The sequence below is a fragment of the Mytilus californianus genome, unplaced genomic scaffold (genome assembly GCF_021869535.1).
Source record: "Mytilus californianus isolate M0D057914Y unplaced genomic scaffold, xbMytCali1.0.p SCAF_51, whole genome shotgun sequence".
NCBI classification, from domain to species: Eukaryota; Metazoa; Mollusca; class Bivalvia; order Mytilida; family Mytilidae; genus Mytilus; species Mytilus californianus.
In genome coordinates, this window is record NW_026262703.1 from 260,430 (window position 1) to 283,617 (window position 23,188).

The 23,188-nt window shown below is 32.7% G+C and overlaps 2 long non-coding RNA genes across 2 annotated transcripts in view; one reads left to right on the forward strand and one right to left on the reverse strand.

Moving 5' to 3' along the window:
* Positions 1–12,728: 12,728 nt before the first annotated feature.
* LOC127703804 (uncharacterized) lies at positions 12,729–15,134 on the reverse strand. Its single transcript, XR_007983052.1, has 2 exons — positions 14,601–15,134; positions 12,729–13,014 (listed from the first exon to the last, which is right to left on the reverse strand). It is a non-coding gene; the product is annotated as an uncharacterized LOC127703804 (long non-coding RNA).
* A 7,045-nt stretch (positions 15,135–22,179) lies between these two features.
* Positions 22,180–23,188, forward strand: part of LOC127703806 (uncharacterized) — a 30,396-nt gene continuing 29,387 nt past the window's right edge. Inside the window, exon 1 of the long non-coding RNA XR_007983053.1 lies at positions 22,180–22,274. This is a non-coding gene — a long non-coding RNA (uncharacterized LOC127703806). The remainder of the gene's footprint in view (positions 22,275–23,188) is intronic.

A 23,188-nucleotide genomic window follows, 5' to 3' on the forward strand; every position in this document is an offset into this window, starting at 1 on the left:
AATTTTAGCTATGCAATATTGTCCCCGGCTTAGTATATTTCTAGGATTTTAATTGGTTAACGCACGTCGTTACAAAACCCATAGCCTCTGGGTGTTGCTCAGCCATATACCCGGACGTTGCTACCCATTACACTGGAGAACTTCACGCGCGTTTTCCGTAGTTCCATGGTTGTTCCTTGTGAAATATTGAATTCTGTAGATTATTTATGATGTCTGTAATTAAATATTTAATCCACTAACGATTTTATCCTATTATGCCGATCATTTGCACTCATTTTAGTAAATGAATCACTTGGCTGCCACATTATCAATCGGAACGGGACTCCTGACCTAGCTATGCAAATGACCCACGTTGACGCCACACCGTCTATGACGTAACTCTCACGATATTGAGGGCCAAACTTGACCCATTCCAGTTTGTCGGTCTCTGGATAAAAAACGTCTTATATTTGACTACCCGTAGGGTTCTACCAAAGGTAGTACTCTACACCCCGTTAGAAATATGACAAATTCCCAAATTTCAATAAAACTTTTTTAAATAATGGAAAAAAAAACGTTGCTTTCACGTTACACTTTGTTGTCGATTTTCTCTATAAAAAAAGGCCGGGAATACATTCGTTATCTACGTTCATATCCGTAGATATGGATATTTTAACACCCTTCAGTTCACTTGGATACTTCGGGGCGTTAAAATATCCATATTTATGGATATGAACGTTGTTCACTTGGATACTTCGGGGCGTTAAAATATCCATATTTATGGATATGAACGTAAATACATGTAACTTATTATATATCGAAAAATAAAAAAAGACATCTTTTAGTAAAGTAAAAATAATAGCAGTTAGCAGTCACACGATATAAGATGAAGTATTGATGTTAATAGGTCAATCAGTACAAGTAATCGCAAAAAACTTGATTTCCTGATTTACAATATAGCACACAACTGGACCATATTGAAAACTCTTGACTTATACCTATTTAAAAGCAATGTAAGTTTTTTATTAACAAATAAACACGATTCAAAGGGATCACGATGCAAATGAAGCTGTCTATATGGAACGCCACAGCTGTCTTATGTGGAACTCTGATATTACGTTATGTTGTTCTATTATTACTTGATGATAGTTTGTCTTTACATAATATGATTTTGACATTACGTAATGATGTTTTGATATAACTCAATATGGAAAAGTCATTACTTAATGATATTCCGATATTACATGATATGGTTTCGTATTGACTTTATATAGTTTTGTCATTACTTAATATGGTTTTGTCATTACTGGATGTGGTTTCACCATTATTCAATGTGGCTGTGTCGTTGAGCAATGTGGTTTTAACATTACTTGATGTGTATGTGACTTGACGTAATGTAGTTGTTTCATTACATGATGTGGTTTTGTTATTTCGTAGTGATGATTTGCCAATGCTTTATATGGCTTTAACATTACGTAATGATGTTTCCAAATTTGACGATTTTACACTACATGATGTGTTTGTTTCAGTATTTGATGTGGTCATGTCATTCTTTGATGTGGTTATCCCATTACTACTACGAGGTAAAACCACGTGACCATTTTGGAAAAAATATGTTCTATTTTTAGACCGATTTCCATATGTCGTTTGTGGTAATGCGCTTTGGATGAGTACCGCTATTCATTAAGGTTCATCATAACAAATGGACAAAAGTGGCCGTATTTACACCCCAAAAACTACTCTGAGTACAGACGTACCTGTCCAGTTGGAAAAGTTTTAAGGCCTGGCATCCGCTAGATATATAAAAGGTAATTTTATGTTGTGTTTCAGAAAGATATAATCTTTTTTTTTGGATTTTGATGGGCATTTTTTCCCTTTCTGCAGAAGGTGTAAAAATAAACAAACACCTGAATTGCTTTGATACTGTCCACTCAGTTAAACCCTTTAACTCACCTATAGTTGTTTAGAATATAGCAAAGTACTCTCGACCAATGAAATTGTAGGATTGGATGCCTCTTAATTGTGAAGAATGAATGTAAATCATGTTCTTAGTAAGGGATTATCCTATTATTTGGGTCTATTTACAGTTCAAAACAAAGAGTTTCTATAAATGAGTTACAACTGCCCCGAAGCACATTTATCAGATTGAAAGGATTTATCACAGAGTGATTGAAACTGACTAACAGTTGAATTGTGAAACACACAAAAATCTCAAAATAAGTTGAAGTTTACTGGTGCAGTAAAATTGGTACCGTGAATGTTATTATGAAAATATTAATAACTTCAAATAACTATAAAATTAAACAATACCAAAGCAATGCAAAAAAAAAGGAAAAAAATCTTTCAGAAAAAAAATAACCTAAATCTTTAGCTTTCCAAAACTTTGATTACTTGATCAGCGGTTGGGGAGAATAGTTATTTCCAATACATGTATTCGATAAAAAAAACAGGAATTTAGTTTTGAAAATATTAAAAACTTTTAAGTGCATTATTTTTGAACATTTCCCTGACATAATGAAACAGTATTTGATGTAAAAAGCCGGACCAAATTATTGGCTGTGAAATAAAATTTAGTTGTAACTCAAATGTATAAATTGATTTAAACTGTAAATAAAAAAAGGATAATTCCTCACTAAAATATAACATGATTTACATTCATACTCACAATCAGGAAGCATACAATTCCTACCTTTTCTTTCTACTGTTGTGTCACCTAATATCTATAACGCATTTTTTTTTTAAATATTTCCCAAATGATAAGAAAGTCCTCACATCACTAAAACTAATCCATAAATGACATGCTGAAAAGGGAAGTCATGCATCAATTATAAACAGTGCACTGACAATGAAACTAATTGATAGATCATTTGAACCTTGAGCACTTTACAATATTCTAAGTCTGTAAGAGAATGATAATCCCTTACTTCATGATAAGTACTCGCTAACGCTCGTACTTATTCATGAAGAAAGGGATTATCATTCTCTTACATATACTTAGAATATAGCAAAGTACTCTCGACCAATGAAATTGTAGGATTGGATGCCTCTTAATTGTGAAGAATGAATGTAAATCATGTTCTTAGTAAGGGATTATCCTATTATTTGGGTCTATTTACAGTTCAAAACAAAGAGTTTCTATAAATGAGTTACAACTGCCCCGAAGCACATTTATCAGATTGAAAGGATTTATCACAGAGTGATTGAAACTGACTAACAGTTGAATTGTGAAACACACAAAAATCTCAAAATAAGTTGAAGTTTACTGGTGCAGTAAAATTGGTACCGTGAATGTTATTATGAAAATATTAATAACTTCAAATAACTATAAAATTAAACAATACCAAAGCAATGCAAAAAAAAAGGAAAAAAATCTTTCAGAAAAAAAATAACCTAAATCTTTAGCTTTCCAAAACTTTGATTACTTGATCAGCGGTTGGGGAGAATAGTTATTTCCAATACATGTATTCGATAAAAAAAACAGGAATTTAGTTTTGAAAATATTAAAAACTTTTAAGTGCATTATTTTTGAACATTTCCCTGACATAATGAAACAGTATTTGATGTAAAAAGCCGGACCAAATTATTGGCTGTGAAATAAAATTTAGTTGTAACTCAAATGTATAAATTGATTTAAACTGTAAATAAAAAAAGGATAATTCCTCACTAAAATATAACATGATTTACATTCATACTCACAATCAGGAAGCATACAATTCCTACCTTTTCTTTCTACTGTTGTGTCACCTAATATCTATAACGCATTTTTTTTTTAAATATTTCCCAAATGATAAGAAAGTCCTCACATCACTAAAACTAATCCATAAATGACATGCTGAAAAGGGAAGTCATGCATCAATTATAAACAGTGCACTGACAATGAAACTAATTGATAGATCATTTGAGCCTTGAGCACTTTACAATATTCTAAGTCTGTAAGAGAATGATAATCCCTTACTTCATGATAAGTACTCGCTAACGCTCGTACTTATTCATGAAGAAAGGGATTATCATTCTCTTACATATACGAAGATATCTATTGTCTGTCCATTGTCTATGTCAATCAAGGACAATCAATACTTTTTACCTGGGAGGGAGCATCTCAAAGTTGTATCCCAACTTAGTTTATTTTTACACATTCCGCAGGAATGAAAAAAAAAATGCCCATCAAAATCCAAAAAAGATTTTATCTTTCTGAAATTCAAAATGCATTCAACTTTTATATATCTAGTGGATGCCAGGCATTAAAACTTATCCAACTGCACAGGTTAGTCTGTACTCAGAGTAGTTTTTGAGGTGGAAATACAGCCATTTTTGTCCATTTGTTATGATGAACCTTTAGTTAAAGTTCAAATTTAAGTTCAAGTTGTTGTTCATAGTTATTTGGTATGAAAATGGGGAAGGACAGACAAAATTAAGAAAAAAAGTACTAAAACCTTTACAGTAACTCGGACATAAGGGGATATCCCAAAACCACTTGCCGGTTTTTCCTTAGTTCTCAAATGGAAGCAGTCTCATAATAAATTCGTGAATAATTCCAAGGAACACTGCTTTATCTTGGTCTTGAAGAATAACTCCTATACAAGTTTTATAACAATTCATGGAGGTTTACAAATTTATCATGTCAAAATAGTTTAATTCGGTAATATTCAATGCAAAAAAAAAACCTTACATAGCAATACAAAAATGTGGTATGATTGCCAATGAGACAACTCTCAACCACATACCAAATGACGTAGAAGTTAACATATATGTGTGACTGTATGGTCTTTAAGAATGAGCAAAATTCATTCCACATAGTAAGTTTAAAAAGGTCTCGAAACGAAAAATATAAAAACAGTTCAAACTAGAAATCTAACAACCTAAATGACGAAGACGCCGACGATACTACCGACTACGGCATATAGGTTTGTTGTATCTCACTGTATCTACATTATTGTCGCAGGTACGACACAAATCAACTGTATTTTCAACAAATGAGACACTTTAAATCAACTCGCACTAAAGTTAAAGGGAAATGAGGGGGAGGGGATAAGCAACAAAGCATCAATTCTATAAAATAAGAATTCTCCATTTTTTTTTAGCGTGTATGTTCATTTGAACATATGCATATTAAACTTTTTTTTATTAATTGCAGTTTCTGATACACCACGCACTAAGTGAAAAAAGAACTTTTTGAAATATCTGTTTCACAGGTGATGACGAATAGGTTCCAGTTGTCGTAACCACAATCCCGTCATCTTTTCCTCGAATGTAAACTACCAAATAAAACCAAATCACTGGGTTTGTACTTTCACGAATAACACGACGGGTGCCACAAGTTAAGCAGAATCCGCTTACCCTTCCAAAGCATCCGAGATCACGCTGATGGATTTATGTTACCCAGTCATACTGATCTATTTAGTTGAGCCAATCAAAACTGTCTTTACATTTTATTCTTATGCTGTGCTATGATACACTAGGTTAGGATAGGGATTAGCGCTTACATACATGTTAAACTCCGCCGCGTGCACTTTCTTTAAATACCTTTACTTCCCCAAGTCAGGAACCTGTAGTTCAATGGTTGTCGTTGTTTCATGTGTGTCATATTTGTTGTTATACGCCCGTCAAAATTTTGACGTGACGTCTTATGGTATACAAATGTCGTCTGTCCGTCTGTCTGTCCGGCGTAAACATGTCGCACCGTAACTTGAGAACGACTTATCCAAATTTCATGAAACTTAACATAGTTGTTTCTAATAATGGTCAAACGATCTGTATACTTTTTGATGAAAATAAGACTAAAACTTTTTGAGTTACAGGACTTAGTAACTAAAACAGGTGTGTGTGTGTGTTTTTTTTTTTTCACATGTCGCGCGGTATCTCAAAAACAATTTTGGATTATTGCTTAAAACTTTACACACTTCTTAGTTATATTAATCTTAAGATCTGTATACTTGTTGGTGATGATTCAAAATTTAATTTTGAGTTATTGAGTATTTTGAAAAAAAGGGGGAGGGGTTTTTCACATATCGCGCCGTATCTCAATAACGATTTAGATTATTGCTTAAAATTGTATACACTTGTTAGTTATATTAATCTAAAGATCTGTATATTTTTTTTGGTTTTGATTCAAAATTTTATTTTAGAGATATTGATTTTTTTTTAAAAAGGGGGGTTCATGTTCACATGTCGCGCCGTATCTCAAAAACGATTTATGATTATTGTTTAAAATTTTACACACTTCTTAGTTATATTAATCTAAAGATCTGTATACTTTTTGGATTTGATTCAAAATTTTATTTTAGAGATATTGAGTTTTTTGTAAATGAAAAGGGGGGTTTTCGCATGTCGCGCCGTATGTCAGAAACTATTTATGATTATTGCATAACACACAAGACGACGGGCGTATCATGCGCCCCTAGCGCAGCTTGTTTAATCGGAGATTGTTTAGCTATAAACTAGACCATTAGTTTTTTCGTTTGAATTGCTTCAAATTTTCACGTGGTGGTCTTTTGTGGCCGACTATACGGTGTGTTGAAGGCTGTTAGGTTGCATATGATTGCTTGCATCCACTGCATTTAAACTATGGTGGATAATTTTCTCTTTGGCAATCACACCACATCTAACTTTATTTCAATTTCTATGTTGTGTTTTGTATGCTGTAAAATTGTTTATCTTTTGTACGCATACCTACCCCGGAACCCTCTTTTCGGAAGCTAGAGCAAAAGCCCTTGATCCACGATAAAAAAAAATAGAACTCATATTAGATAACTCGAATTTCAACTCTTAATCTTAATCTAAATGAGACTCAAATAAGGGTTTACCTCGAACTCTACGCCAAAAGGTGACACAAATTTAAAGTTGAAGTCCAATTGTAATTCGGAACTCTATCTTTAAATGTGACTCACACTCGAAGTTCAACTCGAAACTTTGGTATGTGGTTGAGAGTTGTCTCATTGGCATTCATACCACATTTCTTTATTTCTATATAAGGTTTTTTAATGCATTAAATATTACCGAATTAAACTGTTTTGACATGATAAATTTGTAAACCTCCATGAATTGTTATAAAACTTGTATAGGAGTTATTCATCAAGATCAAGATAAAAGTATCTACAGAAAACATGTTTTCCTCCGTTAAGTGTACCGGTTAATGTACAGTCAGTCAACATTTAATTTACGCTTTTACACTGACAGCAGAATTATCCGGCGAGACACAGGGTTATTAAGAATCTTTAATTTATTTATTAATTTACAGCTTCCATTTGAGAACTAAGGAAAAAACGGCCGGACCAAATGGTTTGGGATATGTCCGAATTACTGTTAATTTTTTAGTACTTTTTTTTCTTATTTTTTTCTGTCGTTCCTTTTTTTCATTCCAAATAACTCTGAACAACAACTTGAACTTTAATTTGAACTTTAACTTAATGGATAGCGGTACTCATTCAAAGCGCATTACCACAAACGATATATGGAAATCGGTCTAAAAATATAACATATTTTTTTCCAAAATGGTCACGTGGTTTTACCTCATAGTAGTAATGGGATAACCACATCAAAGAATGACATGACCACATCAAATACTGAAACAAACACATCATGTAGTGTAAAATCGTCAAATTTTGATACATCATTACGTAATGTTAAAGCCATATAAAGAATTGGCAAATCATCATTACGAAATAACAAAACCACATCATGTAATGAAACACGTACATTACGTCAAGTCACATGCACATCTAGTAATGTTAAAACCACATTGCCTAATGACACAACCACATTAAATAATGGTGAAACCACATCGAGTAATGACAAAACCATATTAAGTAATGACAAATCTATATCAAGTCAATACGAAACCATATCATGTAATATCGGAATATCATTAAGTAATGACTTTTCCATATTGAGTTATATCAAAACATCATTACGTAATGTCAAAATCATATTATGTAAAGACAAACTATCATCAAGTAATAATAGAACAACATAACGTAATATCAGAGTTCCATATAAGACAGCTGTGGCGTTCCATATGTCTAGGTACAATGTATCTGTTCAAGTAACGCTTGATATCATTATATTCACTTCCGTCTGAAAAGGTAACAGAATACTAAGAAACAAAATGCATCGATGTCGATGTCATTGTATGTACTATTAATATATGATACATAATACTCGTATTCGATAGAAAGACGTCGTTGTTGGTATTTTTAAAAGAAGGATTTTTAAAGAGGAGAGAGAGAGTGTGATCCCCAACCACGTCAAGTAAAAGCTATCCTCGTTGTAGGAATCTTCTAAAAATGTCTATGAATAAGCTGGTTTCTACAATCGTTATTGCCCTGACAACAATCACTGCTTGGTCAAAGAACTAATTCTGTTCGTAGCATTGCGTGTGCAAACAAGATTATGTTAAAAGTCAGAAGACATCATTATACTTTATATACATATGTATAAAAGAACTATGGAGTTATCCCCCATTTTCCATCCATATTCGAAAAGTGATCTGAGTAGTGTTTTGGTAATATGAGCATTCTTGCAGACGAATATTTGGAATGAAATCCAAAGAATGTGTTTTCTGAATGATGCTCTGAAGGAGATAGATATAAGACGATGTGGTATGAGTGCCAATGAGACAACTCTCCATCCAAGTCAGAATTTGTAAAAGTAAACCATTATAGGTCAAAGTACGGTCTTCAACACGGAGTCTTGGGTCACACCGAACAGCAAGCTATAAAGGGCCCCAATAATGACTAGTGTAAAACCATTCAAACAGGAAAACCAACGGTCTAATCTATATAGAAAACGAGAAACGAGAAACAGTTATGAACGACATCAACAAACGACTACCACTGAACATCAAGTTCCTGATTTAGGACAGGTGCAAACAAATGCAGCGGGTTTTAATAGGTAACGACCTTCACCCTTACCTGAAACAATAGTATAACATCACAACATAGAAAGACACACTATAAAATATCAATTGAAATGGCTTAACTCAATTAAAATACATATTAGCACAAACAAGTGAACATAACCTTGGACAAAATGCCACCAAATAAGATAATGTACACTGGTAAATGAAAATAATTTTGTTGTAAGGTATACAGTAATGGAATACGGAAATATGTTTTTACAAAAAAATAATTTTGTTGAACATAGTACGAGAACAGAAGTGAAAATGTATAGTCATACCAAACGCTTATCAAAGCTGGTTTATATTAAACATAGAAAGACGAGATATAACACTAAATAAGTAAACATTAAATAACAAAAACAGCATTACAAAATTGTATCAACAGGTCAAATTAATAGCCTCGTTGAGGGAGCATTAATAGATAAGGCCGACTTCGCTATATATATATGCGTTTTTTTAGATGTTCAAATTTAGTCTTGCCTATGGGTCCTAGAGATCAGATATGAATTGTCTTCTTACCGCGGCAGATGTGTCAGTATCAAAACTTGCTAGATTTCAAAAACTTTAATACATTTTGTCTCAACGCTTGATAAATTGTATCTTTGCCAATTCCAAAGATTTGCCAATTCCAAAGAAAGAAGATGCCCCATCATGTAAGAGCATCGTAAACTGGTAGTGTGCGTAACATATCTGGTATAAACCGTCTTTGGTGTATACTAAACGAAACGCACCAAGTCTGGAACAGCAATTCATCAATGTTTGACATCTAAGGAATATACTTTGCAAAAAGGAATAAATCATCAGTATCTGATAAATTTATTATCGTAAGAACTCGATACGTACTTGTTCATAAGCAAACAGGCGTAGGGTAATTCTTTTTTCTTTCTCTTCCTGCGTACTCAACAACCGATTATAGTCACTAACAGTTCCGGCACAAAAACGTTTCAAAGATTCCAAATTTGGAAAAGATACAGCTAAGGAATTTCATTGTAATGCGCGAATGCATAGTTTCATTAAAATCTGTTTATTTATTATAAATAAGGAGATCGATCTGATATGATTACCAATGAGACCACTAACCATCAAATTAAAATGAAGTGGATGTAAGCAATTATAGGCAGTCGTACGACCTACAACAATGAGAAATATCTATACCATATAGTCGGCTATTATAGACCCTGATATAGGAAATATGAAACAATTTAATTGAGAAAACTAACAGCCTAATTTTTACCAAAATAATTAACGAAATACAAATATGACATACATGAAGCAACAACAATCACTGAACTACAGGATCCTGACTTGGGACAGGCACACATAAAATGTTGTGACGATAAACAATTTTGAAGGCGCCTATCCTCCCTAACTGTAAACAGTGGTGTAACAGTACAACATAAGAACAAAACATAAAAAAAAAGTCGAAAGGGGCCTTTACTCATTAGATCGTTTCAAAGCAAAAACCATCTAACCAAACACAAACCGGACGTGGCAGGGTATTTATACATCCCTCACAACAAAAAAGACACAAAATGCAGATATAAGAGAAATCGCAGTTATTGACACCTAGTTCAAAGCCAATAACAAATAATAAAAAATAATATATCTTAGACTAAAATATTAATCAGTACACATCCAACATCCAATGGATTTTAAAGTGAAAAGGCGTCATTAACAGTCCTAGAAAAACATGACCTTGTACAATACCAAAATAAAGGTATCGACATACTGTAGTAATGTGAATTTGCATATAAAAAGTATGTATACCAATAACAATAAGTATGGTTTTGATTAACTGATAACTAAGATTAATGATAATACCAATAAAAACAATATTCGAAGATATAGTTAAAGTGTCGAATTGGTACTCTTTTAGAATAAGTTAACTTAAAAAATTGACAAATTTGCGCGGAACATATCTTAATTTCGTGGATCGGTAAACATTATCACCGTAGAACACAGGATGTGCTTTTCTGTTTGAAATAAATTTTCTGCAGGTATAGTCAAACTTCCAAACCAAATTTTTGTATCTATGGAAAAATTCATTAAAGGTTTGAAGTAATTTGTAAATAAACTTTGTAGTTAAACTTTGTGGTAAAAACTTTGACCTATAATGGTTTACTTTAAAAAATTGTGACTTGGATGGAGAATTGTCTCATTGGCACTCATACCACATCTTATAGCTATGTCTGTTGTGCACATGATTTTGAGCATTGGTCCATTCCTTATTCAAATATTTCCAAATTTATTTGACTTGCATATAATTTATGACACTACTTAAGATATTTTATTAGTTCTAGTGGATTTATTGTAGTTTAATCGAATTCATCATAGAGGTGACAAAAGACAATATCTTGTTGCACATCTTTTGCGTATGAAAGAGTAGGGTTGTTTTCCTTTTTGTGTGGTATTTAACAAATTTTCGTAGGCAGAAATTTTGTTAAAGGCATATTCCTTAATTACACTAAAGTCAACTCTTTTTGGCAATTACATGTAGTTAGCAAATTTCAAGGACTGCTTAACATGTTCTTTGTTAATTCGGTTCTTTTTCCAGTGTGTTTTCGAAATCTTAACAAGAGTAAAAAAAACATCTCAAAAGTTTCAAAATCATACAAACTGTACTAAGTCAAACATCTAGACATAAACGTTGATACAAATCTTTATTCTTATTTATAAAAATCAAGAAAATACACAATAAAATGCATTATTAAAAACAGAGGTAAAGAAAGTAAGGGAGCGCATCATGACTAATTGAGGTTAAAAAAAATAGAATAGTAAAACTGCTATATGATTAGTATTATGAAAAGGCCCTTAAAAAAGACGATGTGGTATGATTGACAATGAGACTGCTACAAATGTATCCACAAAAGACCAAATGACATAGAAATTCACAGCTCTATGTCACCGTACGGCCTTCAACAATTAGCAAAACCCATACCGCATAGTCAGCTATAAAAGGCCCCGACATGATATAGATATAGGAAGATGTGGTATGAGTGCCAATGAGACAACTCTCCATCCAAGTAACAATTTATAAAAGTAAACCATTATAGGTCAAGGTACGGCCTTCAACACGGAGCCTTGGCTCACACCGAACAGCAAGCTATAAAGGGCCCCAAAAATTACTAGTGTAAAACCATTCAAACGGGAAAACCAGCGGTCTAATCTATATAAAAACGAGAAACGAGAAACACGTATGAACTACATAAACAGACGACAACTACTGTACATCAGATTCCTGACTTAGGACAGGTGCAAACATTTGCAGCGGGATTAAATGATATGCATGTTTTCATATATTAAAACTTATTCAGTAAGAGTTGTTCCACTTTTTTCTAAAAAAAAAAGTCTACGGTTGATATACATAAGAAACCGTAATATATGTTGAAAGACCGTAAGATTGAAAATCTTTCAACTTACTTAATTTGTATTTTTATATAATTTTTAAGTTTCATGTCACATAAAAGCTGATTCATTGCTGTTTCATAGTACAATGTATAGCAACATTTTGCTGATATTTTCGTTCGTAAATTTATTATTAGTGTTCCCGTGTAAGATAACGAAAAAGAAAAAAATCGAAACATCACACTTGGGGCAATATGCGTAATAGATTCTCCATAGGCGGTAATGTTAACGTTTTCTTCTGTTGCTCAGGCCATATCGTAAACTTGGATATGTATGATGGCTCATTTTGAAGCTGAGACACTTGCACATGTGTGGTGCGATTTTCGGGGTGGCAAGTGTGATTCGTTTTCCCGTCAAGTGCCCAACCCCGAACGATAGTGAAAAATGTCACTCTCCTCAGGAAATAATCCCTAAATTCTGACCATAAAAATCATTAAAAAATATGTCCTTTGTAATTATTTGTTCAGGTTTATTTTTTTATACTTTTTTTCACATCACATCAGCTCTATAAAACACCAGTCCCAGTTCATTTATGTCAATTTTAAAATCACAGCTTCCACGATTGTATGGCGGACTAATTTTTTAATGAGAGTCATAAATCTGTGTTCCTCATCTCAAGGTCCATTAGGGATATTGACCCATATTAGATCAGCTAATGTCAGATTCCACTTATATTGCAGTTTGTATCCCTTTAGTACACATTTCTGAACAGTTCTGTGAAGTTTTAGCCATATCTGAAATAAAATAAGCTCATTTTAATACTTTTAGGTAGCAATGTTTATAACTGTTCAATATCCTTTTTAAGGAAGAAAAAAACACAATAAGCATATGTTATAAATTTACATTTTAAACATTTGTTTTAACTTTTATTGGTATAACTGCAATTCATAAGCCTCTTCTACCTTACAGACTTTCTACAAATCCTCATTTTTTGTTGATAAATCATGTAAATATAGTGTTTTTCACTTAAAAACTATCAGATTTAAGAAATTTGTCCACCCTGATAGTCTTGTTTTCTATTATATTTTTTGTTTATTGAATAAATATCTCTAATATATGTTCATTACTGTAAAGATTAGTCACAGACCTTTCCAAAACTAGTCTTGTTTTCAAAATCCATCAAGGAATAAGAATTTTAGAGGTTTTTTTGTATGTGTGTTGAAAGCGGGATAATGGGTTATTTCTTTGGTGAAGAGTACATTGTGTCGTCATTGTTTTTGTGACGTCATTGCATTATGACATCATAATTTAGAGTTGTACACATCTTACAGAGTGTATTGACATTGAAACATACCACACACAGCATCATACATGCAAATTAACACACATGTATTGCATAAAAATTTATTTTTCCTATCATGCACACATTCATTGATACAATATACAAGGAAATAAAATAAAATAAAATCATGTCCATATTTACTTCCATTTGCAACTATTTCAGTTCTGTTAGCTTTTTATTTTACTTTTGATATCCTAATTTTATAATTTTGTAGTTTTTGTTTGATTTGTTTGGTTTTTATATTGAAGATTTCTTTTAAAGCATGCTTACTTTAGTTGGTTCATGTGGTTTGAATGTCCCAATTTCCTGACACAGTTAAAAATACATTTGTAAACAACAAGAGTTACTCCCCCTCCTATGTCAATAAAAGGTAAACACTCGTGAAACAAGCCGTAAAATGTGTTACCTCGGGTTAATATAAACATGCATGTTTGTTTCAGTGTCTTGGAGGGTGAGAGGGAGGGCTTTTATCCCATTTTCATTTTTTTAGCAGTGTAAGAAACTTGTATTTGAGTAAATGATTCATGCATAGTGAAGTGTGCAATATGTCACCTCGGAGACTTAAATTTTAGAATTAAAAATAGAACAAACCACAGTTTAAGATGCAACATGCAGTTAGGATATGTTGTGCCATGCAGTTCATGAGTGGTGCATTTTTGTGAAGTTACACAGACCTTACGGTGGTTATTTAAATCATGGGGCTCAAAAAATATATGGTCAGCATTAACACACAAGGCATTATGGCAGAGGTGCGAGGCATCTAAATTTCTATCAATGTCAATTGTTTTTAACTGTAACATTTTTGCCAAGCGGGAACATTCATTTTTGTCCTTTTTCCATTTGGATAAGCCACATTTAGCATCCCTAAAATATAATTTCTCTTCCTCTGAATGGCCCCTGTCCAGATTTTACATGACCCATTTTCTGCATCAATGCTATTTAACAACAAAAAATTAGTATATTTTTGATAAAAATCAAAAGTTTGGGAAGCCATTTTGTATTGTTTTGATTAATTAGCACTAAAAAAGTGTAACTGACCTTGATTTCAGCAGCTATCATCCTAAATTGTGGTCACTGAGCCATGAAACACTCCATCACCTTTGAAATTCAAGGCCACAATTTGGGGCAATATGCGTAATAGATTCTCCATAGGCGGTAATGTTAACGTTTTCTTCTGTTGCTCAGGCCATATCGTAAACTTGGATATGTATGATGGCTCATTTTGAAGCTGAGACACTTGCACATGTGTGGTGCGATTTTCGGGGTGGCAAGTGTGATTCGTTTTCCCGTCAAGTGCCCAACCCCGAACGATAGTGAAAAATGTCACTCTCCTCAGGAAATAATCCCTAAATTCTGACCATAAAAATCATTAAAAAATATGTCCTTTGTAATTATTTGTTCAGGTTTATTTTTTTATACTTTTTTTCACATCACATCAGCTCTATAAAACACCAGTCCTAGTTCATTTATGTCAATTTTTAAAATCACAGCTTCCACGATTGTATGGCGGACTAATTTTTTAATGAGAGTCATAAATCTGTGTTCCTCATCTCAAGGTCCATTAGGGATATTGACCCACTTAAGCGCGATTTTAAAATACACTGTAGGAAAACACTACGACATGGCTAAAATGCTGGTTTAACATAAGAATAAGAAGATGTGGTAAGATTGCCAATGAAAAGAACTCTTCACCAGAGACCAAAGAACATAGAGTTTAACAACTATAGGCCACCAAAGATGAGCAAAACTCAAACCGCATATAAAAGGCCCCGAAATAATTGTTATTCTATCCCAGTGTCGAATTTCAGCCATGTGGTATATCGGTTTATTAACCCCTTAAAAAGCACCTTTTCTTGATTTGTCACGGCACTCAAGTCAGTCATAGTGACATAAACCATCGACGGGAAAAGAAAATATTGTTTTATACATCACAAAGATATGTACCGATAATGCATAATATGTAACCGCATAAAAAGAAGGCTTAAAAGAATAAGATTTCGTTCGTTGAATGCCTGCTCCTTTTCAAACGTATATTAACGTACATTTGCCGACGCTAGTACATTGTATCCTGACTTGTATGTTAGCAAAGCTTTGGCATGATGTACTAACAAGTTAAATGTAAATTGTGTACAATATTATTACTTCCGAAAACTAATTGCAAGTGTACAACTTTTGTTCTTCTCACTTAAACCATTGTGGTGACGTCAGCCTATTCATTTACCGTGGATTCTTTTTCTAGAATCAACGCTTCCTAAATCTGCCGCTGAAATGGACTCACCAAATTATATTCAATTGTATCCTTTGTGTGTCTAATTTCATTAAGTTTGAATTGGTTAATTTACTGATTTCTGTTCACTAATGGAATTAATTTAAAAACTTACTTTTAATTTTTGTAATTTGTATATGCCTTCACTGGGAATCGAACCCTTCCTTGAAATCTGTTATGAATGACTGACATCAACATATCGACGAAACCTCTCGGCTACCAATGGGTTACAACTTAGATGTCTATTTTATATATATAAATGAACATCGGACACACAGGGGTTGTACCTTTATATATATACAATGGGCAGTCGTATAGTATAAGTTGGTAGCCGCGAGGTTAGCATGCTTAAAATCAACGAGTTAAAAGATAGGGATTTGTCGGTTTAGGTTCGAATCCCTGTATTATCTCTGTTGACCCAATTCTGTTTTTTTTTTCTAATTTTGCATGTTATAGTGGATATTTTTGTAATACATGTAATAGCGTGTTTTACCGTTTATTTTTTGGATTATTATTGGCTATTTCACATGTTTGAAACAAAAATGATTACATTCTATTTGTCAATTTTTGTTGTATAAATATAGTATGATTTCATCTGTTTTACTACATAATTTTACAAATATTTGTTCGCAAATTCCTATGCTAGAAAATCGTGATGTGCCTAGAGTGCTAGAAATTTCGATAACATACTTATTATATATACTTTATATATGCTCTTTGGTCGGGTTGTTGTCTCTTTGACACATTCCCCATTTCCATTCTCAATTTTATTAGAAATAAGTTCGAAAATGTCTTATTTTGTAAAAACAGATAATATTCAGATGCCTGATAATATAAAGATCTTTCAAGATAGAAGTGTTATATTTGTATTTTGTTAACCAATTAATTGTGATCTGAGAATTATCAATGCATCGTTGGACACGATAACCTGGTTATTTAAACTCACTTACAATACCATCTAATTAAGAAAAGGCTTTAATTTTGAAAAGAAATTAACACAATAGTTTAAGTTATAGATACAATGGATAAGCGTAGATTCATGAAAAACAAACCATTCGCCCTCCGGGCTCATGGTTTCTTTTTCAAGAATCCACGCTTATCCATTGTATCTATATAACATATTTTATGATGGTATGATACTAAACCCCTAACGGGAGGGATTGTGCTTGATTTTCATATGATGAAGGCATGATCTTTTAATCAGTTTGATTAATGTCTGGAGCTGGCATGTCAGTAACTGTTAGTAGTCCTTTGTTCATTTATGTATCATTGTCATTTTGCTTAGTTTTTTTGTTTCTTATTCTGACATCGGTCTCTTTGGCACATTCCACGTTTCCATTCTCAATTTTAACTTGTATTTTGATATCAATGGATTATCTTTGTCTGGCTATCTATTTACAGGATGGTAATGTAATTCTGAACACAACTTTACTCGGCAAATATAATGCTGGGGGAATAGAACTGCATAAACTTAGAATAACCGGTACAATAAACTTCAGGCGTAAGACATTGGCAGTCACTAATGTCACATGTGAAATTGGAACACAGAACTTCCATATTGCTCATTACGATATTGATTCAGTCAAAGGTAAAATAACCAAACAAAAAATAGGCATGCGAAATAGAAACCTTACTACTGAGAATATGAAATTCAGTTTTATTTTTTTTGTTTTACGGTGTCGTGGTTAACTATTTAATGGCATTATATAGTTTTTATTTATTCAGGTATGAAAAAGGCTTTGTTGTACATTGTTGTGGATAATGTATATGTCATATTTGTATATAGGGACATTGTGCCAGTTACAATTAGCTCAGTATTGAAACATTTAAACGGGTGTTTAGTGTTTATTAACTTTTTCTTTTTTTAGTTCACCGGGACCAAAGGGCCCCATGTGAGCTTATGCCATCACTTGGCGTCCGTCGTCGTCCGTCGTCTGTCGTCGTCGTCGTCGTCTGTCGTAGTCTGTCGTAGTCTGTCGTCGTAAACTATTTCAAGAATCTTCTCCTCTGAAACTACTGAGCCAAATACCTTCAAACGTTAACTGAATGTCCCTTAGGGTATCTAGTTTATAAATTGTATCCGAAGTCTTGATCCATCAATAAACATGGACGCAATGGCTAGAAATAGAACATAGGGGTCAAATGTAGTTTTTGGCTTATATCTCAAAAACTAAAGCATTTAGAGCAAATCTGACAGTAGTAGAAATGTTCAATAGGTCAAGATCTATCAGCCCTGAAATTTTCAGACGAATCGAACAACCCATTACTGGGTTGCTGCCACTAAATTGGCAATTTTATTGAAATTATGCAGGTTTTTGGTTATTATCTTGAATATTATTATAGATAGAGATAAACTGTAAGCACCAATAATGTTCAGCAAAGTCAGATCTACAAAAAAGAAGTTAATATGACCAAAGTTAATATGATCAAAATTATCAATTGACCCCTTAAGGAGTTATTGCCCTTTAAAGACAATTTTACACAATTTGTTCATCATATTTGCTAACAGTTAAAAATCTTCTCCTCTGAAACCACTGGGCCTAATACTTCTAAACTTAAACTGAATGTTCCTTAAGGTATCTAGTTTACACATTGTATTCGAAGTTTTGATCCATCAACAAACATGGCCGACATGGCTAAAAATAGAACATAGGGGTCAAATGCAGTTTTTGGCTTATATCTCAAAAAGTAAAGCATTTAGAGCAAATCTGACATGAAGTAAAAATGTTAAATAGGCTAAGATCTATCAGCCCTGAAATTTTCAGACGAACGGAACAACCAATTGTTGTGTTGCTGCCACTAAATTGGTAATTTTAAGGAAATTTTGCAGTTTTTTGTTATTATCTTGAATATTATTGATGATAAAGATAAAATGTAAACAGCAAAAATGTTCAGTGAAATAAGATCTACAAAAAAATTAAATGACCAAAATTGTCAATTGACCCCTTAAGGAGTAATTGCCCTTTAAGGACAATCTTACACAATTTGTTTTTCATGTTTTCTAACTTTAAAAAATCTTCTCATCTGAAACTACCTGAAGCAAATTAAATCAAACTTAAGATAAATGATTCTTAGGTTATCTAGAATAAAGGTTGTGTTTATTTTCTATTTCCTCAGAAAACATGGCCGCCATGGCTAAAAATAGAACATATGGTAAAAATGCAGTTTTTGACTTGTATCTCAAAAATTATAGCATTTAGAGCAAATCAGACAAGACGTTAAAGTTTTCAGTAGGTCAAAATTATCAGCCAAATCGGGTATCTGATTTTTAAGTTATTGCCCCTGAATTGATGATTTTAAGGAAATTTTGCAATTTTCGGTTATTATTTTGAATAGTATAATAGATAAAGATAAACTGTAAACAGTATATACATTGAAAAGCAAAAATAATCATTGATGAAAAATTTAAGCAAAAAATTACAGGTGAGCGATTCAGGCTCTTGAGAGCCTCTTGCTTATTACACCACATGGTGTTTGAGTGTTGTTATGTTTTTTTGTTTTTTTTTTGGTGATAAATTTCAAAATGACTCGGCTTTGTTGAAAAAATAAAAATTATGGAAGCTATTATAATACCAATGAAACCACTAATTATAGACATTATAAATATAAAAAGACTAGGAATGATTGCCAAAGAACATTCCACCAGAATCCAAATGACGTAAAGTTAGCAACTACATATAGAGTATAGGTAATCGTACGGCCTTAAACCAATAACGCATAGTAATTGTTTTACGGTGTTGTGGTTAACTATTTAATGGCATTATATAGTTTTTATTTATTCAGGTATGAAAAAGGCTTTGTTGTACATTGTTGTGGATAATGTATATGTCATATTTGTATATAGGGACATTGTGCCAGTTACAATTAGCTCAGTGTTGAAACATTTAAACGGGTGTTTAGTGTTCATTAACTTTTTCTTTTTTTAGCTCACCGGGACAAAAGGGACCCATGTGAGCTTATGCCATCACTTGGCGTCCGTCGTCGTCCGTCGTCTGTCGTCGTCGTCTGTCGTAGTCTGTCGTCGTAAACTATTTCAAGAATCTTCTCCTCTGAAACTACTGGGCCAAATACCTTCAAACTTTAACTGAATGTTCCTTAGGGTATCTAGTTTATAAATTGTATCCGACGTTTTGATCCATCAATAAATATGGACGCAATGGCTAGAAATAGAACATAGGGGTCAAATGTAGTTTTTGGCTTATATCTCAAAAACTAAAGCATTTAGAGCAAATCTGACAGTAGTAGAAATGTTCAATAGGTCAAGATCTATCAGCCCTGAAATTTTCAGACGAATCGAACAACCCATTACTGGGTTGCTGCCACTAAATTGGTAATTTTATTGAAATTATGCAGGTTTTTGGTTATTATCTTGAATATTATTATAGATAGAGATAAACTGTAAGCACCAATAATGTTCAGCAAAGTCAAATCTACAAAAAAGAAGTTAATATGACCAAAAGTTAATATGATCAAAATTATCAATTGACCCCTTAAGGAGTTATTGCCCTTTAAAGACAATTTTACACAATTTGTTCATCATATTTGCTAACAGTTAAAAATCTTCTCCTCTGAAACTACTGGGCCTAATACTTCTAAACTTAAACTGAATGTTCCTTAAGGTATCTTGTTTACACATTGTATCCGAAGTTTTGATCCATCAACAAACATGGCCGACATGGCTAAAAATAGAACATATGGTAAAAATGCAGTTTTTGACTTATATCTCAAAAATTAAAGCATTTAGAGCAAATCAGACAAGACGTTAAAGTTTTCAGTAGGTCAAAATTATCAGCCAAATCGGGTATCTGATTTTTAAGTTATTGCCCCTGAATTGATGATTTTAAGGAAATTTTGCAGTTTTCGGTTATTACTTGAATAATATTATAGATAAAGATAAACTGTAAACAGTATATACATTGAAAAGCAAAAATAATCATTGATGAAAAATTTAAGCAAAAAATTACAGGTGAGCGATTCAGGCTCTTGAAAGCCTCTTGCTAATTTAACCACATGATGTTTGAGTGTTGTTATGTTTTTGGTTTTTTTTTGTGATAAATTTCAAAATAACTCGGCTTTGTTGAAAAAATAAAAATTATGGAAGCTATTATAATACCAATGAAACCACTAATTATAGACATTATAAATATAAAAAGACTAGGAATGATTGCCAAAGAACATTCCACCAGAATCCAAATGACGTAAAGTTAGCAACTACATATAGAGTATAGGTAATCGTACGGCCTTCAACCAATAACGCATAGTATGCAATAAAATATTAACTTGCATGGATGATGTGTGTTTTTTTTTTGACTATGATTCATTTGAATGAATAAAATTAACTTTAATGATATGTGTAAAGTAAATGATGTTGCCAAAAAGAAATTGCAAGTTGTTTTTTGGAAAGGTTTTTTAATGATTTACTTTCAATGTTATCTAGTTTAGATAAGACGTAAAGCAGATGAAAGTCGTATATAAAGACTTTGATTTATTAAAATAATGAGAGACTTTCATACGATATACATATGTATAGTCAGACATTTAAAATATATTGTCTAACGTTTCCCTTGTTCAAACGTTTTGTGATTGTATGTAATATTCAATTTTTCTGATGCATTTGCTTTCGTTTCGAAAAATTTTGCGAGAGAAGTTCAGTTTTCGTCCGTTAGAATTCACCAATATATCAATTCGATGGCACACAATTGAAGTAAAATTTACCGAAATGCTCCGTGCGACCAAATGACGATACAGGACTGTTTATCTTATAAATATTTTCGTTTTGAAGTCAGTCCAACAATGTCGGACGGCTTTTTTTCTTTGAAAAATTATATCGTTCGATTTGATTGATTGTTGTTTCCCTAAAGTTCAGTGGCGGAAATGGATTGAAACTCCTTGTGAATTTAACGCGTACACCGCTTGTACTGTGTTCATAGACTTAAACCACTTGCCAAACTAGTCTATAAAGATATGCAGTTTTTGTTCGTTTGATAATTGATTGATTGATTGATTTATGAAACCGGTTTCATTATGCTATTTCGTATAAGTCAGTTTTTATTAGTGGATGAAGCCATAGTGCCTGCAGAGAACCACCGACCTTCGGTAGGAAAACTGTCAATCCGATTCAATTACGATTGAGGTCGAGCTCAGTGTTGATAGGCTAGTGATAAAGTAGTTCGATTACTCAGACCACTAGGCCATCGAGCATTCACCCACCTCCCCTGTTTGTATGATGATGTCTTCCGTTTTTAAATGTGCAGTTATTCTTTATTTCTTTGAAGATCCACGTCTTTTGATGAAAGAGAAGCATGTAAACTATATATTTAAATATAATATTAACTTTATTGAAGGCGATGATAATGTATCCAAGAGTAAGCATAAGTTGCTGATTGTTGGCCTTTCTGCAGTTTTGTTTGTCATACTGATTATTGGATCGGTAATAGTATTTAGGCGTAAGTATGTAGCGAATATTTAATATTTATCTCAACCGGTGAGGTTAGCGTGTAAAGTGATAATTGTGTTTGCTTATTCGTATAAATCGTCGATTGTCCTGTGTACATTCACTGAAATAAACACTTTAAGAATAGCATGCTACCTGAGTTTTTTCTGTATTAACCTTCATCAGGAACGCTCACGAAAGACAGGGTACATACATATAATGCAATGTTATGAGCAATACATTTGCTATATGACCAACCAAGATCAAAATTGTCCATGGTCAACTTCTCCTGAGCGAGTTGAAACTTTATATCAGAAACTCTTCACAGACACCTAATGTTAATGACACATTCGGAAGAAAGCTAGTTACTAATAGCATATTATATTTTCCGTGTTATCTTATTCATCTTAATAAGTTTTAAGTCTTTTATTTCAAAGCATAGACTTTGACACACCTGTTGGTATATATTGATCACAGTATGTTTAGGATTTCATTATGTATTATATTATTGAAATTTGTATACATATACTCGTTTTTTGTTTTCATTTTGTAATAAATTATGTTTAAAGCTTCATAAAATTTAACTTTACCCGCCTTTACCATAATTTATTGATACATTGTGATGGACTATGTATTGCCTTACCTGGAACTCCTCTTAAACACCTATTACAATTTATCGAAACTTCATTGGTATCTTAATCATAAAATGCCATTGTGCACAGCGTATCTTTTAATTTCTTTTTTATTTTCATGTTTTGGTGGCTTCCTAAGCAAATCTTAGGCTTTGCTATTGTTTTATCAGGAGCATAAACACGTGTCCTAATCGCATCACATTACATAAACTGCTTCATTCAGGAATTAAGTATTGACAATTCACTTGAAAACTGAAAATTTATTCCAACGACACTTACTAGATGTATTATTTCT